Genomic DNA, 8,690 nt, shown 5'->3' on the forward strand with positions numbered 1-8,690 from the left:
CTGAGCCCTCTCCTCAGGCCTAGTGACTTACTTCTGAGAACCAGAAAGGGACATAGGGTGGTAGGCATTGCACTCTTGACTGTCCCACCCTGTTCCTCCTTGAGTTACTATAGAAGCTGGCCTTTGTGGGGACAGTTGCCAGCCCTGATTTTGATTTTTAGTTTGCAAACTTCTTCTTCTTCTTCTTCTTCTTCTTCTTCTTCTTCTTCTTCTTCTTCTTCTTCTTCTTCTTCTTCTTCTTCTTCTTCTTCTTCTTCTTCTTCTTCTTCTTCTTCTTCTCCTCCTCCTCCTCCTCCTCCTCCTCCTCCTCCTCCTCCTCCTCCTCCTCCTCCTCCTCCTCCCTCCTCTCCTTCTCCTTCTGTTCTTTGAGATGAGGTTGGTATAAACCAGGCTGATCTCAAACTTTCTGTGCAGCTGAGGGTGCCCTGGACGTCCCGTCTGTCTCTGCCTCACAAGTGCAGGGACCGTAGGTAGGTGTGCATCACCACATCTGGCTCACAAAATTCTTATAATAAGAATCAGCTAATTAAAGGCTGGGTGTGGTGTCATATGCCGTTGATCCCAGCACTTGGAAGGCAGAGGCAGTTGGATCTCTGTGAGTTTGAAGCCAGCCTGGTCGACAGAGCCAGCTTCAGAACAGCCAAACTGTTACACAGAGAAACCCTATTTCAAAAAACCAACCAACCAACCAACCAACTAAACAAACAAACAAACAAAACCCCCAAAAGCAAAACAGGAAAGAAAAAAAAAGAAAAGAAGCACCTAATCTATTAATATATTAACCAATTACTGTCCTCTGCCAGGAACATTTTGTGCATATATACCCGTGTGGTCCCCCTCAGGCAGTGACAAAACTGGGAAGGGGGAGGGGTGGAGATTATTTCTTTGCACAGGAAAAGACTAGAAGATTTTTTTTTCAAAGACAGATGTAAAATATCACATTCTTAGTGTCAAAATTGTTCCTTGGGAATTTTTGAAAAAGCAATGTCTTATTTTGTATGTGGCTATGTGTCACTGTACTGAGATAACCCCAAGTGTAGTGTTTAATTTTTTCCAATTATTATTACTGCAGGGGTGGCACACGTGCATGGTGTGTGTGTGTGTGTGTGTGTGTGTGTGTGTGTGTGTGGTCAGAGGACAACTCTCAGCGCTCTCCTTCCTTTATGTGAGTTCAGGATGAATTCAGGTCGCCAGGCTTGGGCAGCAAGCACCTTCACTCCCGGAGCCATTCTGCCTACCCACGTTCAAGGCTTCCCTTCGCTTTTCGTTTTGATACTGGGGATGGAACCCAGGAATCTTGTAGATTCCAGGCAGTATGCTGAGCTTTCCCCCAGCCCTGTTTTGGTTTATTTTTAATCACTCTTGTGCTCCTGTTTTCAGCCTAGCACTTAAAGCACAAGGGACGGAGCCTGGTGTGGTGGTGCACACCTTTAATCTCAGCATCCTGAGCCAGAGGCAGCCCGAGCTCTGTGAGTGGGAGGTCAGCCTGGTCTACAGAGCAAGCTCCAAGACAGCCAGGACTACATAGAATGACCCTGTCTCAAAACAAACAAAACAAACAAACAAACAAAAACAAACAAACAAAAAACCCAAAACCCTAACAAGCCAGGCAGTGGTGGTGCAGACCTTTAATCCCAGCACTTAGGAGGCAGAGGCTGGAGGATCTCTGTAAATTTGAGCCCAGCCTGGTCTACAGAGCAAGTTTGTTCCAGAATAGCCAGGGCTACACAGAGAAACCCTGTCTCAAAAAACCAAAACAACAACAACAACAACAAACCAAACAAAGAACAAAACAAAACCACCACCACCACCACACAATTATAATAAAATAGAATGGGTGGGCGGATGGGTCTGGAGAGCTGGCCCAGCAGTTAAGAGCACTGGGCTCTATCAGAGGATCCAGGTTCAACTTCCAGCACCACTGGTGGCTCAGTAATCTCAGTTCCAAGGGATCTGATGTCTTCTTCTGACCTCTATGGACACCAGGAGTGCACAGTGCACAGAAAAAAAATATGCAAAACACTCATACATGTAAAATGAAAAGAAGTTTGAAGGGCTGGGGACAGAGCCCTCTGTTGCTCCAGTGCGCACCCTAGAGGCGTTCCCTGGGATTTCCACCTTGGGCGATGAAGCCCTGCTGCAAACTGTTCCCAAGCAATGACAGAATTTACAAACACCACCACCTTGTCGTGGCCTCCGAGGACGGTATGACAGCGTGTGCATCACAGTCTGAGGGCCATCACTTGGGGAGCTACTGTGATTCCTGTTAAGATTGCCAGAGTGGGTGCAGCAAGCCTGGTGGATGGTTTTATCTATGATTTCTGTTATTTTGCTTTCTATTCTATGTTACTTTATCTTGTTTAGTTTTGAGATACTGGGACTGGAATCCAGGGCCTTTCGTATGCTTCTCAGGCACTCTGCCATTGAGCTACATCCCCAACTATAGCAGTGCCTAAAGTTGCACCAGCAACCAGATGGCCCAGAGTGAGGGGGTGACAGACTGTCTGGGTAGAGTGGGCTGGAAGAGGTGGACTTTGGTGTGTCTGAGAAGGGTCTCTTGCAGGGGCCGGGGGTAGGACACTGCTGGCTACAAAGTTGGAAGGAGATGTAGGTTTTGCCAGGGTACTCTGCCTCTGAGGTCCACAGGGAAGACGCTTGTCCACTCTAAAACATAGGAGGGAACAAGGAGGAGCTTGGTCACGTGTGTCTTTTTTAGTCATGTGCATGTTTACATGGGTATGTTTGCACCTGTGCACGTGTGTGGGCATGTGTGTGGAAGGCCAGAGGTTGACCTGAGAAGTCTTTTCTCTTCGCTATGGCAGTGAAAACTGAACCTCCACGTATTCAAGACAAGCACAGAGCTACCACCCCACTCCATATTTTTAACCTGAACACTTCCTTCTGGCGTCAGTCATCGGTGTACATCGTATTCCAAGGATCCCATGCTTTTCCTCTTTAGGGACACATATGGGCTGGCCTTTCTCTTTCCCATGTTTGGCCGTGAATGGCTGTGCTCATACTCTGTAAAGTGGGCAAGATGCTGTGGGAGCCACTGAGAGGACCCACCTGTCCACCCACAATACGGGTCCTTAGTGAGTCTGTGAGTTTCTAGTTCAGGGTTGGGTACAGGCTGAGCAGGACTGGAAGGTGTCAGGGCTGTGGGCTGTGCTGGCCAGAGGAGTCCCTAGACCTCCCTTCCACGGCTGCCACCCTGGGGGGCAACACAGCCAGGGGCAAGGCTGGGACAGAAGCTCTGCTTTGCTCCAGCTGAGGCCTGTGTTTAACACGGGCCAGACACAAACACACAGTCTGTGTTAAACAGAGGTTTCCTTAAAAGAATTCATCTGCCGGGTGAGGTGGCACAGGCTTGACACCTCAGTGTTCAGGAGCCAGAAGCAGCAGGGGGACAGCAAGTTAGAGGCCAGTGGGTGCTGCGTAGCAAGACCTTGAATCAAAAGAAAAACAAAACAAAAAAATAAACCAAAAAAATACCCAACAAAAATGAAACTACTGCCACCCCAGAACTCAACAAAACCACCAATGAAGCCAGCCTTTCTCTCTGTGAGCTTGACTCCCAGAAGCTAGGCTTGGCAGGATGAAGCTATGACCCCAGTTCTGGTAAGGCAGAGACAGGAGGATTTCTGGGGTTCACTGGCTACTTAGTCTAGTAGAATTGGCAAGCCTAGTGGCCTAGTACAACTGTATACCCAGGGCCTGCATACAGTGGTACTCAGTACATGCTGACGGTGTCGGTTTGAATAGCTCTGGTCTCCATATATGTTTGAATGTGTGGCCCATAGGGAGTGGGACCGTTAGGAGGTGTGGCCTTGTTGGAGGAAGTGTGTCACTGTGGGGGTGGGCCTTGAGGTCTTACAAGCTCAAGTCTGGCCAGTGTGGCACAGTTCACTTCGTGCTGCCTGTGGACTGAGATGTAGAAAACGCTCAGCTCCTTCTCCAGCACCACGTCTGCCTGCACGCCACCGTGTCCCACCATGACGATAATGGACTGATCCTCTGAAACTGTGAGCCAGCCCCAATGAAATGTTTTCCTCTATAAGAGCTGCTGTGGTCATGGTGTCTTCACAGCAACAGAAACCCTAACTTAGACGCTCACTGAGCAAGTAGATGAAGGAGAAAGCTCAGAAATATCCTTCCAGTATTCATTAAATCACCGCTAGGCCATGCCCAGAGGTGTGCATGGAACGGAAATGGTCCGGTCTGGGAGCAGAGATTCTTGTGAAGGATGTAATGAGCCCTGACCTACAGATATGCAAGATGGCCAGAGTCCTCAGTAGGGCTCGGGCAGAATGAGGGATGAGGCTTCTCCAGCCAGGGCTCGCTCAAGGATGTCTCTGGAAAGAAGTGACTTCAGTCATGAGACCTGCAGGCTTAGAGGAGGCTTCAAGGGAAGACCCTGGGGACCAGCGAGCTGGCAGAAGGGCAGCCAGTGCAAGAGCCCCGAGGCAGCCCCAGGGGAGGGTTTTGATGGAGCCGTGGGTCCACTCAGCTGGGGAGGAGTTCAATTCTTCTTGCTCTTCCAGGCAAGTCACGTGAGCATGAGGTAAAATGAGCGGTTGGGCTCCCTCGGGCCCCCTCTGGGTCAGACAGTCTGGTTCCAGGGTGTTCTGTGGGTCATCTGCCGCTCTTGTTTGGGCTCATTCCCATCCGGTCCGATTCACCAGTTCCTCTCAGGCTGTACCAAGGGAGCTATTTCAGAAACTCCTAAAGGCAATTCAAGCCCTGGCCATCATTTAGGGGAGGAAGAAAAGAGCCATAAGTGAGGGACTCAGTCATAAAAGCCGCCCAGCCCCAAAAGCCTGCCATGCTAAATTTAGCCACTTCACCTCGAAATGAGGTGAAATTGCAGGTTTCTGGTGGGTGGTGACACGGGGTGGCTGTGGACAGAAGTTCTGCTTCCTCTGACTGCACCTGAGGGCAGATACCCAGGACTGAGTCCAGGGTCCCCAGAGCTGGAAAAAGCAGGTCCATGTGAAGCCGCCTTCAACTGGTTTGCAGGGTCCCAGCGGTAACGGGTGCCAACCACAGCCAGGCAGCAAGGGACAGGACGAAGAAGAGGTTGCCCTGTCTGCCACCAAAGGTTTGGGAACTGTGGCTGTTGTGCCTGCTCCTCTGCCCAGGGGTCCCATGGGTCTTGGCTGCTCACCTTGTCACCTGCAGACAGCTGTCTGCTCAGGGTGGCTCAGAGCCACCCAAGGGTCCCTCTGCATAACCAGGGCCTCCCTGTTTTCAGACAGCAGCTTTGGGGGGGGGTTAATGCCAGCCACAGCAGAGGTAGTTGGATGAGCCAAAGGGTCCTCAAGGGACCCCAGTTGCCCACCTTACTTTTCGTTTTTGGTGTCCCTGTGTGTGGTTTTTGATGCAAGCATCGGGGGTTCTAGAACATTCCCTGGGGCTTGTCAGCATCTGCTCATGAATCCTGAGTTAGCCTGTCCTAGTCTGGGGAGCCCAAACCCAATCCTCCTTTTCTCTCCACTTAGGGAATTGGGGAATAGCCTTACCTGGCTGGTCAGGAGGGCTGCTGGCTGCATGGCTCAGTTGCTATGTGGCCAGGGTCCTTCCCAGCCCTGCCTCAGTTCAGGTTGCTGGTTCACGGGTGGAGGGCTCTTCAGGGCACCTGGGAGGTGAGCACAGCCCAGCTCCTGTGTAAGGCACAGTCTGGGGTTTCCTGTCAGCAAAGGTGGAGGAGCCATCTTGCTCCCAGACTGTTTCTTTTGTTTCCTGTTGTTGGTTTGAGACAGTGTCGCAGTCTGTAGCTTTGGCTTGCCTGAAGTCACAGCAATCCTTCTGCCTCAGCTTCCCAGGTGATAGAATGACAACTTCGGTTTCTTTTCTTTTTAAAGATTTATTTATTTTATGGGTATGTGTGTGCCCAAGTGCAGGCAGTAGCCCTCACAGGTCAGTGAGAAGAGGGTGTCGGGTGCCCTGAAACTGGGGTTACAGTCATTGTGAGCTGTCACGTGGGTGCTGGGAACTGAACCCAGGTCCTCTGCAAGATCAGAGGACTCTTGACTGTCGAGCCATCTCTCCAGCCCCAGCCTCAGTGTCTTTATCTAAGAGAACTTGCTTTGGGAATGGACCAAGCTGGTCCAGCCTCAGGCGGGGAGCAGGCTGTGGGCTGTGAGGCCTGTGGCATGGGGGAGTCACAGGGACAGCAGGGCTGGGGAGTGTCATCCAGCAGGCACTGGTTCTGTGGATACAGTGTCATTGGCGACTGAGGATGTGGCTCCGTGGGTAGAGTCCTTGCCCAGCATCTCTGAGGCCTCGGGCTCTGGCGCTACACCAATTGGGTGTGTATGTGATGTAATCTCAGGAGGTAGAGGCAGGAGGGTTAGCCTTAACTACATAGCAAGTCCTAGGCTAGTATGGGCTACATGAAACCCAGTTCTCCCCCTCCCAAAAGGAAGTAAAATTAATAAGGTGTCCTAGGCACAGCCACAACCTTTCATCTCCATTGCTAGCGTCCCTTTAGTTCTGAAGTGGCTGAGCTGAGCCAAGGTGACAGATGGGTGTGGCCGGAAAGGACACACGCCCCATCTAGTCCTCCATCTGCCCTTTGCCCACCTTGCCTGTTGGTCATTGTTCTAGGGGGATGCTGGGGGTAACAGGGGGTAGGCTGATGATGAACTGGGGTCTTCCGGGTACCCCAAGCCCACATAGCCACTTGAGGGAGCCTCATCTCGGACAAGGGCAAGTCCACAGTCCATCTGTGGTGACTGCAGCATCCAAGGATTCTGAGGACAAAAGGTTCTGACCCCAGCCCAGACCTAGAGACCAAGAAGGCTGCCCTGAGAGGTGTTCAGGAACAGGGTAGAACTTGCCAGGAAGCTAGCCCATGGGGCCAACTGCAGATTAAGACTCAGGTCTCTGAGCTGCTGTCCCCATCACAGGGAGATGAGTGGGGTCCTAAAGCCTCATAGTGCTGGCCGGAGGGGAGTCCCCTCAGTGACTGTCACTGGCCTATGGGGATCCCAGCCTCCCTAGCCCTCAGGGGGACAATGGCTGTCACTGCTAGAGACCAGGAGTGTTCAGCATCTGGATAGAACCCGAATGAAGGTTTTGAGGACTCCAGGGAGGCCCCCCTCCTGACTTCCTCTTTCCCTGGCCCAGTATTGGGAGAAGGTGGCAGCCACCCTGGACTGGGCTGAGGGCAGGAGCCTTGGTGGGTTGGTGACACCCAGCAGGAGGGACAGCTTAAGATGGAGTGTTCATAATTCCCACTGAAGCCAGGAAGAGGATGCCAGCAGTTCAAATGCCTCCCTGAACTGTCACAAGCCAATGGCAGGGGGCAGGGGCAGGGGCAGGGGCAGGGGTATGGGGGCTCTTTTTGGTTGGGAGGCTGTGTATATCAGGCTCTTTCCTTTCTAGGTTTCGTCTTTCTTCTTCTTCTTCTTCTTCTTCTTCTTCTTCTTCTTCTTCTTCTTCTTCTTCTTCTTCTTCTTCTTCTTCTTCTTCTTCTTCTTCTTCTTCTTCTTTTCAAGACAGGGTTTCTCTGTGGCTTTGGAGGCTGTCCTGGAACTAGCTCTTGTAGACCAGTCTGGTCTCGAACTCACAGAGATCCGCCTGCCTCTGCCTCCCGAGTGCTGGGATTAAAGGCGTGCGCCACCACCGCCCGGCTGCATAAGGGGCTTTATCTGCTGCCTTTCTCACAGGACGTCATAGTCCTCAGATTGCCTCAACTTCCCCATCTGTGTGTAGGAAACACAGTGGCCTCTGGGCAGCCAGCAGGTACTGAGCAGACACTGACTGCATGTCCCCTTCACCAGGGCAAGAAGTTGCTCCCTTGATCCATTCAGGGCTCTGGTCTCCTCAGTCAAGCACCCAGTGAGTCATTACACACACACACACACACACACACACACACACACACACACACACACTTGTGCGCGAGCATACACATGTACAGCTACACACACCCTTGTACACGGGAGACTCCCAGCACGTCTTGTTCTTGGTTCCTCTGAGAAACTCCGAGCTCATTTTACAGTTGTGACCACCAAGGCCCAGGCCCAGAGCTGAGGCTGAGGCTAGCTTTGTGCTTCAGATGCCTTCCTGTATACTGTGCCGTGCGGTGGTGCCTCAGGATAGGAGGCAGACAAGGAAGGTTTATAGGACTGCACAGGCATGCAGAGGTAAAGCACGGACCTCTGAACCCCTGACAGGGAGACTCCAAACCAAATGCAAGACCAACACCCGCAGCTTGGGAGTCGTGGACAGAGGCTGCAGCGTGCCAAGGTGTGCGAGTGAAAGAGAACCCGGGGATCCACTACAGGGGAAGGAGCCTCGGTGGGCGGAGATGTTCATAGACTGGGCGTGGGCATTTGGTTCCCTGGAATCCTTAGCCGGGCACCGTCCTGGCAAAGGAGCAAAGTATGAAAGGGCAGCAGCAGAGATTTAGGCTAGATATGGGGAAGTTTCCGACGGTCTGTGCTAGAAGATGCCAGCTCGCTGTGCTGTGCTCCCCAGGGATGTGGGGCACTTTTTCCATCTGGAGATGGTTTGGAAAAAAGAGAAGCTGGCCAGGGCTCTGTGGGCTGGCCTCATTGCAGCCTGGGAGCCGAGACAGGCAGGGAGCCCAGGTTCGAAGCCCCCATTGCTGGCTTTGTCACTGTTGCTTCAAATCCACCCAGGGCTCCCCACTACCTCTGCCCAGCTGCAAGGCCGAAGTCCTC

This window comes from Cricetulus griseus, chromosome 6, assembly GCF_003668045.3.
Source record: "Cricetulus griseus strain 17A/GY chromosome 6, alternate assembly CriGri-PICRH-1.0, whole genome shotgun sequence".
In the NCBI taxonomy this organism is placed as follows: Eukaryota; Metazoa; Chordata; class Mammalia; order Rodentia; family Cricetidae; genus Cricetulus; species Cricetulus griseus.